Genomic DNA, 11,563 nt, shown 5'->3' with positions numbered 1-11,563 from the left:
CCCATTTAACTAATTTGATTAGATTAAAAAAGTTAGGTAAGTTAGTTAATTATAAAAAATGTGATTCGTTTTTCCTAAAACACCATAATCATCTTTCTTAATACCTCATCTTCCTCTTTTACTTGATTATAATTAAAGGAGTATCCATAAGGGGGATTTAGAGAAAATTGATGAATATGATAAATGAATCTTATATTTAAGATCAAAATCAACTCAATAATTAGGTTCTATATTAAAAACCGGAGAAGTAATATTTTGCAACTAATTTTCCGACCATTAGGATGCTGCTTCGTATGGAGAAATTAAAGCTGAAGTAGACTTCTGAAAAAAGAAATTTGCTTCTACATAATTCAAATAATAAGACTCCTCAAAAAGTTGGAAGCCCACCGTCCCATGGAATTTGGGGAGCACATTCCATGGTGATTAAAAAAAAAAAAAAAAAGAGCATGATGGACCATCCAATTGATTCTGAATGGTCCATATTTAATTTATTTATTTTATATGTTTTAAGTAATTTTTATTTTAACAAATTTAGAATCTAAAATAAAATATAATTAATCTTATAACTAACACTTCTTTAAAAAAAATCAACTCAATAATTAGGTTCTATATTAAAGACCGGAGAAGTAATATTTTGCAACTAATTTTCCGACCATTAGGATGCTGCTTCGTATGGAGAAATTAAAGCTGAAGTAGACTTCTGAAAAAAGAAATTTGCTTCTACATAATTCAAATAATAAGACTCCTCAAAAAGTTGGAAGCCCACCGTCCCATGGAATTTGGGGAGCACATTCCATGGTGATTAAAAAAAAAAAAAAAAAGAGCATGATGGACCATCCAATTGATTCTGAATGGTCCATATTTAATTTATTTATTTTATATGTTTTAAGTAATTTTTATTTTAACAAATTTAGAATCTAAAATAAAATATAATTAATCTTATAACTAACACTTCTTTAAAAAAAATCAACTCAATAATTAGGTTCTATATTAAAGACTGGAGAAGTAATATTTTGCAACTAATTTTCCGACCATTAGGATGCTGCTTCGTATGGAGAAATTAAAGCTGAAGTAGACTTCTGAAAAAAGAAATTTGCTTCTACATAATTCAAATAATAAGACTCCTCAAAAAGTTGGAAGCCCACCGTCCCATGGAATTTGGGGAGCACATTCCATGGTGATTACAAAAAAAAAAAAAAAAAAAGAGCATGATGGACCATCCAATTGATTCTGAATGGTCCATATTTAATTTATTTATTTTATATGTTTTAAGTAATTTTTATTTTAACAAATTTAGAATCTAAAATAAAATATAATTAATCTTATAACTAACACTTCTTTAAAAAAAATCAACTCAATAATTAGGTTCTATATTAAAGACCGGAGAAGTAATATTTTGCAACTAATTTTCCGACCATTAGGATGCTGCTTCGTATGGAGAAATTAAAGCTGAAGTAGACTTCTGAAAAAAGAAATTTGCTTCTACATAATTCAAATAATAAGACTCCTCAAAAAGTTGGAAGCCCACCGTCCCATGGAATTTGGGGAGCACATTCCATGGTGATTACAAAAAAAAAAAAAAAAAAGAGCATGATGGACCATCCAATTGATTCTGAATGGTCCATATTTAATTTATTTATTTTATATGTTTTAAGTAATTTTTATTTTAACAAATTTAGAATCTAAAATAAAATATAATTAATCTTATAACTAACACTTCTTTAAAAAATAAATTTATTATTGAAAGAATTATTTATTAAAAATTTTAAATTTAAACCATTTATAACATATTTTAAATTTTCTAAATTGCATTATAACAATGAGCATATGGTGATCATTATTGTGATAAGCACCGCTAATATTAAGAACCAGAGGAGTATTAATCAATTGAATATATATATGCATAATTTTGCAAATATATTTCCAATACTAACCCTTAAATTCAAAATTGTTTCATATCCAATATATTATGTCACATCCTACATATTTTTATTAAGACAAAACTTAAATAAGTTAATTAGGTCTGTTAGATTTAAGTAGCTTATACAAGTTCTGCCTCCTATGTTAGTTTGACACATTACGACTTAACCCCATTATCACTCTTGGAGAAATAAGTGAAGAACATCCTGAACCACAACATAATGGAATTGAACGAATCAAATTACAAAATAATATTTAGTACTTCTTTGATTTCATTTATAAGGTACTTTTAATATATTTCCCACAAATTGAAAAAACCTTAAACATTATTAACTCTCAATTAAAATATAACAACTTTCTAACTTTATCCCTATATACAAGATACACCACTGTCAGAAAAAAAGCTTTTAATGGCAGTTAATTAAGGTTTTTCGCGGTGGTTTTGGAGGGGAAGCAGATACTTTCAACATTGAAAAGAGAATAAAACACAACGATTGTAAGCCACCGTGGAAAGTTTAATTTCCAATGTCAGGAGGAAGAGGCTGGAGGATAGGATTTGTGCTCCCTGTCGCCTTCTTCGATGGTACAGGCCTTCCAACAAGTCTCTTTAGCCACAAGATGAAATTTTTTTTGGCCTAAACCAGTAGTCAGACCTCATCAGTAGGGTTGGGTACTGGTGCATCACCTTAACCATTACAAATCTTATCCATAGTCACCCTCACTTGATCCTTCGGAACTTTCCTACCAAGGATTGTTGTGCCCAGGCATGCTCGACCATTAGCTACATGAAGAGTTGAATCTTCAAAGTTCACATAGAGAGCACAAGGTATTCCATTGTCTTGGGCAGGATTAGGGCTAGGGTCAAAGTCAGACAATGTCAGCTGTTGCGTCTGATTATTACTATTCTTTCTACTTTTCATCATAGATGAACCCTAAAACATAAAAAGAAATCACTTAAGGCACATTAAATAAATTAAAATGGATGAAATGAACCTTCAGAAGATTTGAAAAGATGTGTGATTATTACCTGTGATGGTTCAGACACTCGACGCATCTGGAATTCGGTCGTGACCGTCATCATCATAGCATGTTGAAACTTGGCATCGAACTCCTCATACATCCTTTGCATCTTTGCCTTGTGTTCTTGACTGAGTTAAACTCGAACTCTCTCTGTTTCTTCTTGTAATTACTGGTCAAGCTCCTCTTTAGATACCATGTCAGCGGAGGATGATCCAATGCTTCTTCATGAACCAGGGCCAAAGAACTGTTTAATGTCATTCCTTTTAGGGGCCCCTCTGACTTTACTGAGACGGTCGGTCTTTCTAATGACAGTAGCCAAGATATCCATCCATCCATTAGGAATGAATGTACCTTGGGATAACTACTCATCACGTGTATCGTGTAATATTAAAGCAACAAATTCAATTTAAGATAATTGTAAAAAGTAATTAATAAAGCATAATGCATAGATATTACTTACAATCTTCTCAGCAACAGCAGCAAACTCTGGACTGATATATTAACCCCCTTTAACCCTCACGGCCTTCTATTTTTTTCTGCTCGATTAGTAGAATGTAGCCAGTAGGATCTGAAGCAACAGCCATCTATGCATTCTTTTTCTGCTCTTCCATCATCCTTCTTTCCAACCCACTGTACCCTGCATGAGACATAGTATGTGGGTACACATTTTGCTCAGATATTTGCTTATTCTTCCTGCTCAGTGCCTATGACAATAAAACAAATTCAACAAAGTTAGTTTAGTTAAATGAAATATAAAATTTATTAAAAACTAAGTTTGAAGAAACCAAACATGAAATGTAGGGTCTTGATGTTGCTTCACAAACCTCTCCCATACCTCGTCACTAACAAAAGAGTATCGATTTTTAGGATGCTCACCTTTTTTTGTCTCATAAAGATACTCTCTTGTAAGTATGGATTTAAAATCCTTCCACCGTTCATCAAGTTGCTTAAATAGACAGTCTCCCATTTCCTCAGTTGCGGGAATATCAAATGTCAGCTGCAATACAATACAATAAAGTTATAAGTAAATAATCAATTATAATTGAAACAAATAGAGAAAAGAATTCAGAATGTGCCAAAATATCCTCCCAAATGGTTTGCTTCAAATCTTTATCTATCATCCTCCAATTAGGAATGTCAATCCCAATCTTACTGCATGCGAGATAACCTACCTAACCAATAAATTGAGCCCTTTTAGGACTTACAGATTTCAAATCATCATCGAACTCTACTGTAATCATCATGAGTTATGTGGTCTCATCATGTAAAACCAAATGCCTCATACGAGTTGGCCCTCTATCCTTTTTCTTACTAGTAAAGGAGCCGTCATCGCCAGAATCCTGTTGACTGGATCCGTCCATTTCTTATTCAAAGAACAATCAATAAATGTAAGAATAAAAAACATCAAGTAAAGTTAACATAAAACACCAATTATATTTAACCAAAAAACACATTATGAATAAATGATAAATACGAAATGAATTTAAGAAGAAACATCAAATAATTTATTTAGGCCTTACAATGATTATCATCCCAAATTCCTTCACAGTGATCATCTCTAACAGCATAATCATCATCTATTAAATCTAATTCAGCTATTTTAGGTCGAGTAGCTATGAAAGGTGAGGTTTCGTCAAGATTAAACTCTAAGTCACTGTCATCTCCACCAACTCCTTGCCTCTTACCTTGGAATATGATAGATAATTTCTTTTTTGCTAAATCGGTAACATAAAACACTTGTTTTGCTTGACTTGCTAAAATAAATGGCTTATCTCCATATCCAACCCTCTCAAGATTGATTGAAACAAATCCAAATGCTTCATCTACTTGCACAGCATTATTATTAACCCACTTACATTTGAAGACAAGAACTTTAAACTTGGTATAGCTAACCTCCTATATCTCTTCTATTAATCCATAATAGGACATTGATGCCAATGTTGGATTTCTATTTTTGAGCTAGCAAAATGCATAGCTTAAGCTACCACTATCACCCCACTGTTGTGTATAATACTCTTATCGTCTGGGTTTTTGTATAAAATGAATAACCATTTATGTCATATCCACCCCAACACACAACCTCAAAACAAGGCCCTGCAGTTAGCTTTTGTATTGTCTCAGAAGGATTACCATCTTTTAACACTTTTTGCTTGAACCACTCTACAAATGACTTGTTAAACTCATTGGCTAGTTGCATATCATTTTTTTTTTTGGATTCAAGTTCTTTAGCATATTCTTGTGAGCATCTAAGTAAGGCAAAACTTCATCTGTGTTGTTTAAAATATATAGATGTGCTAGTATTACAACTTCTCTTGACATAGACCTCACTATGACACCTCATGTTCCCTTGCTTCTCCCATGATCATATCGAGATTGAGGAAGTCCAACTGCCTTTATCATATCAAGATATGCATTACAAAACTCAACTGCCTCCTCAGCTACATATCTCTCAACAATTGATGCCTCAGGCCGATAAGGATTCTTAGAGTACATTTTTAGGATTTTCATGTATATCTCAAATGGGTACATCCACCTTAAACACACAGGGCCACAAAGTCTTATCTCTCACACAATGTGAGCCATGAAGTGGACCATAACGTCAAAAAATGATAGAAGAAAGTGCATTTCTAATTGGAAGAGCATCACATAACCTTCATTTTCTAATTCATCTAACTCAGCAAGATCAATGACTTTGCTGCAAATGGCGTTGAAAAACATACAAAATCTTGTAATAGTGCTTCTCACATCGTTTTTCAGAATGCCTCGAATAGCAGCTAGAAGTAATTGCTGCATCAACACGTGACAATCATGAGACTTCATCCCTATTATCTTTAGCTTGTGCATTGAAACAAGTTTGCTCAAATTAGAAGAATAACCTTGTGGCACCTTAATGCTATTAACAAAACTACAGAAACTTGTTCTCTCTTCCTTTGATAATGTGTGTGTAGCTGGGTATAAATAAACCCTCTTACCCTCTCTTTCTTGTGGGTAGAGGAGTTTTCTTATTCCAATTTTGACTAAATCCCGTCTTACATTGATTTAATCCTTAGCCTTTCCACTATGTAAAAGTGTACCAACATGGCTCTCACACACATTCTTCTTCACATGCATCACATCTAGACTATGCCTCACATCAAGACTTTGCCAATATGAAATATCGAAAAAGATAGATCTTTTTTTCATATATTCCTCTCACCAGTAGTCTTCTTCTTTTTTTTTACCAAAAAACCATATTAATTCCCTTTACCTGTTGATAAACTTCTCCAAATAATGGTATTGGAGCCATTTGATATTCTTGTGAGCCATTAAATGCCTTCTTTAACTTACAGTAACGGTGATGTCGACTAAGAAACCTTCTGTGACCAAGGTAGACAATCTTCCTTCCATGTTTAAGTTACATGGAGTGAGTGTCTTTTTCGCATATTAGACATGCTTTATGCCCCTTAACACTGCATCCTCACAAATTTTCATATGCCAGAAAGTCATTTATTGTAGTGAAAATCACGGCACGCAAATTAAAGGTTTCTTGTTTATATGCATCGAACACATCAACACTTTCCTCCAATGATTTCTACAGGTCCTTAATCAAAGGTACCAAATACACATCGATACCGTTTCCCAGCTGTTTTGGCCCTGAGATCATCAAAGATAACATGATATACTTTTTTTCATACATAACCAAAGAAGCAAGTTGTAAATTATGAGGAGCACCAACCAAGTATTGTGTGTACTACTAAGATTACCATATGGATTAATTCCATCCGGACAAAGCCCTAGTTGAAGGTTTCTTAGCTCACTACCGAATTGAGAAAATTTTTGATTTATTATTTTTCATTGAGAAGAATCTGCTAGGCGATGAAGTTTTTCATCACATATTTTCTCATTGGAATGTCATCTCAATTTCTTTGCTTCTGTGGCATTAGCAAATAAATTCTTAAATCGTGGCATTATTGGAAGATACCACAGAACCTTCAAAGGAGGACCTTTGGTCATCTCATTATAATCACCATCATCTTTCTTAACTTTGTATCTTGAAGTCCTATATTTAGGGCACTTATTCAACCCTTCATACTCATTTCTGAATAATATACAATCATTAGGACACGTATGTATCTTCTCATATTCCAAACCCATCAAACACAAAATTTTCTTTGCCTCATACATTCGTTTTGAAAGTGAATTCCCTTTTGGAAGATTATCACTCAATAGTTCAAGTAATTCCATGAAACTAGCATCGGTCTAACCATTTCTTGCCTTCAAGTTTATCAATTTCAACACAGTTGTCAATCTTGTGTAATCATCTTTACACCCTGGGTATAAAGGCATTTCTACATCACTACACAAGATTTCACATGTGGGAGAGAACTGTGTAGAGGACTCAGACCATATGTCACGAAACATATCCGAAATTCTATCACCAAAGTCTTCATTCACAACTTTCTCCTTTTCAGGCAGTATAGTCTTTCTAATTTCTCCATACCATATCCAATTTGTATACCTTAAATTTATCTTGTTATAGATAAGATGCTCTCTTATCTTAGGAATACTTCTCCAATTATTGTTTAAGCATTTAACATAAGGATAGTAATACAATCCATCTCTTTTACTAAGGACATTTCTCTGAGCAAACTCAAGAAACCTTTCAACATCATCCTTATATTCTTTGCTAATTTTCTTGGCTTTCATCTAACTACAATCTATTATTCTATAGAGTCAATGAGCATAACTGTGCTGTCAAGCTCAATTCTAACTCCTTAATTCAAATATTCAAATAAATAAAATAATTAAGTGTTAGTTAATAAATTAAAATTGACTAACACTTAATTACAAATTAAAGGGAATATCTTTATTTTTTTAATAAAAAATTCGACAGAATTTCACCTTAAATATATAACAAAGGGAAAATTAGAGAGAATTAAGGACCAAGAAAAAGTTATATTTATTATAAAGGATCTTCAAAATTATAATTATTTAAAAGGACCATAAATAAAAAAATAAATATACAAACACCAAATTGGAATCAAAATGCACTCAAAATTTTTAATCAAAAATAAAATTTTCTTCAACCACTAAGTTTTGTAAAAATATATAATCAGACAAACATATATAAGTTTTGTAAAATAGTTAATAATAAATTATTTTTATTATTTTAATCAAAATCAAAACTATTCTTCATAATATATTTCAACGTGCACAAAATTTTATAAAAATTTTAAATTAATTTAATATAATTTCTTTTGGAACTCTTGCTTCTAATTTAATGTCATAAAAAAATAAAATTAGATTTGTATATAAGATTTAGTTTTTTTGTAAAATTAAATTAAAACACATACTTAAACAAATAAATTTTTATAAAAATATTATTCCCTTTAAGTCCTTCATTCTAATTTTTCTTATAACAAATTTCAAATTATTTAATAAATAGACAAATTAATCAATCAACCAAACCAATAATGTAATAAACAAAGACAAGATAAATTTGATGAAATATAACAAATAAAACAAAAGTAAAAATTCAATCTTAAAGTAATTTAATGAATAAAGATTCTTAAAGCTAAAACTTTTGAATCCAAAACAGGAACACAAATGATATCCATTTATCATAAAATTTTCAACAACACTTTATTATCAAACAAAGTTCATAACGAAAAAAAATTTTACAAAACACTAAACAGATTATTTATTAGTAAATTCTCAGGTTTATTATAAAAAACCAAAAATTTGAAATAAATATAAAAAAATTATTAAAAAATCAAAAATTTCAAAACTAATCAACTTTAAACATTTAAGCATGTTTTCAATGCCATACATAGAAAACGAATTGAGGTTTTTTAACACCAAATGCCACTAATCAACACCTCAAGCACATAAAAAACGCAAAATAAACAATACAAGGCATCCAAAATGTAAAATCAAGCAACCCATTTGAAATACAATAGATTTTTATGATCAAAACATCCAAGAAACCAAGAAAAAATAAAAAGAATGAAAGAAGGGGATACTCACTCAGTAGAGACAATTCAAATATGAGAAGATGGGCAGCAAAGACAGTGGTAGATGGCGGCAAGCAACCACAAATGAGATAGAGGACTTTAAATGGGGGGAAAGAGGGAGAATGGCCGGTAACGGCAGTTCAGTGGTAGTGAGACAGTGGGGGACCATAGTACACTGATGTGAAACTGTAAAAATGTGAAAAATTGAGCCTTATCGCAGCATATTTTAAAACTTTCCACAGCGGTTTTCTTAATAACCACCATGGAAAGTGAAGCGTCACAACACTTATGTACAAAAATATCACTATCTTTTTTTTCATGGTATTTTTCTTCTTAACTGCCTGTTGTTTTGCGTTGTTATATGTATTTTTTCTAGTAGTGCACCTTTTTGAAAAAACTATTTACACTATAATAAATGAAAGATAAAATAGTACACTCATAGTAAAAATTTAATAAAATGACTTATAAATAGAACCAAGAAAAATCTTCTATTTCTGCCTTATAAATAGAACTAAAGGAGTATAATGAGTCTAATGAATCATTTTAACAAGCTAACATGCAAGATCAAAGGGGGGAAAAAAGAATGAACAGTACCAAGTTGTGGAAATTGCTAGTTCACACTATACATTACCAAAAAAAAAAAGACTTTTCACAGCAACAAAAAATGTCATTATTGAAAGTATGACTTTTAGAAGTGACTTTGCAGAGTCTCCACTAAAGGTCAATTTTGAAAAATAAAACCTTTAACAACAACACCTAATGTTGCCACTGAAAGTGACTAAGCGTACCACCACTGAAAAGCCCTTTCAGCGATGACTTTATGTTGTAGCTAAAAGTGACTTTCAACAGTGACACTAAATGTCACTGCTGAGAGAGGCTTTTCAGTGGTGACTGAACATGTTGCCGCTAAAAATGGCTTTCAGTGGCCAGTGGCCACTATGTTTAGTCGCCACTCAAAATAACTTTGAGGAACGACTCAAATGTCACCACTGAAAGTCTCTTTCAGCGGCTATGCTAGATGCCGTTCAAAGCCTCACAAAGTATAGTTTCAATTATTAAAAGAATACACATGTATTATATGATAATTTCAATTATTAAAATGATAAAATAATTTTTATATATTATATTACTATTTATAATAAATTTTTATTATTTTTTAAATTATTTTGTTTGATTTGCTTATTAGGTCGGAAGAAGCAAATGTTGATTTTTTTTTTTTCCTTTCATTTTTGTTCGAAAGCTTGTTGAAATTTTTGGGTCTTCAGTTAATTCTACGAGCGGCCTTCCCTCGCTTTTCCAGAACGTTTAATTAGGGCTAATTGCTTATGTGTCAAATTAACACAAGTGGTAGAACTTGATAAGTTACTTGGACCTAATAAACCTAATTAATAACTTGACCTAAATTTTCTCGTTTTTATTATATGCAGCATAGATGTTATCGTTTTTAAAATTAAGACTTACATTTTTCATATATATATTTGAGAAAATTGGTCATGAATCTCCACTTGAGAACTTATCTGAAAAATTGTAGCTGAAGAATTTAGGTCCTTGAGGAGAAAGAGAGAAGTATGGAATGATCACAATGCTCCTAATGATATACAAGTCACCTTTCCTAATATGCAACTCACCTTCCCTAATAATTCACCAATTGGAAAGGTCTTGCATATTGAAGAAAGTCAATTGCATATAGAAAGGCCACTTGCGTATGTGAGAGGTGAGTTGTATTTTGGGAACATGACTTGCATATTAGAAAATTTGCAAAGAAAGATCGGTAACTTGAATATTAGAGAAGGTGAATTGCATATTATTAGGGGTAGTGTGGTCGTTCCATCTATTTTTCTATTTCTCCTTAATGACCTAAATGCTTCATCTACCATTCTTCATAAAAGTTCTCCAAATGGAGATTTATGGCGAATTTTCCCAATTTAATCTAATGAAATCATATATATTTATATATATATATGCTGTGACTATGTCAACGATTTTTAGTAGCGGCAATAATATTAGCCACTAAATGTGATACCTTCAGCAATAACTATAAAATGTTGCCGTTAAAAGTGACTTTCAACAGCTAATATGATTGTCAGTGTTATTTTTTTAGTCATTTCTTTATCACTAATTATTATAATTTTTTTATTTTTCTTTAAATATAGGATTTAACATATCAAAATTTTAAATGTGTTATTATATCATGAAGAAATAGAACAAGATAATTAATAAATTTCCATTTTCAAAATTTTTGTGGTTAAATTAATAATTTAATTTAAAATTAATGATGCATCACTAATATATGTATTTTTTTTAATTAAACTAGTACATATAGCCGAGGTGTAAATGTTCCAACTTTAATTTTATTGTTGGTGTGTATACTTAAAAACAATTGTTTTAATAATTTGATATGTAAATTTTAAAAAAAATGATATGATTAAAGTACTTCTGATCTTAAATATAGGAGTTAATATAAGAGTTTTTTTTTTTAAATAAAACCCAACCTAAATTGTCTTTTAAATTTATAATTTTTTTTCCAAATTCTCTTTGCACATATTAAGAAGTATTCATCAAGAAATAATTTCTAATTTAAAATAATTATATGTATACTTTAAAGAAATCAACATATATTTTTATACAAA

The sequence above is a fragment of the Neltuma alba genome, unplaced genomic scaffold, assembly GCF_004799145.2.
Source record: "Neltuma alba isolate B1F8T4 unplaced genomic scaffold, ASM479914v2 tig00007566_pilon, whole genome shotgun sequence".
Lineage (NCBI taxonomy): Eukaryota > Viridiplantae > Streptophyta > Magnoliopsida > Fabales > Fabaceae > Neltuma > Neltuma alba.
Note: the sequence above shows the minus strand (reverse complement) of the source record.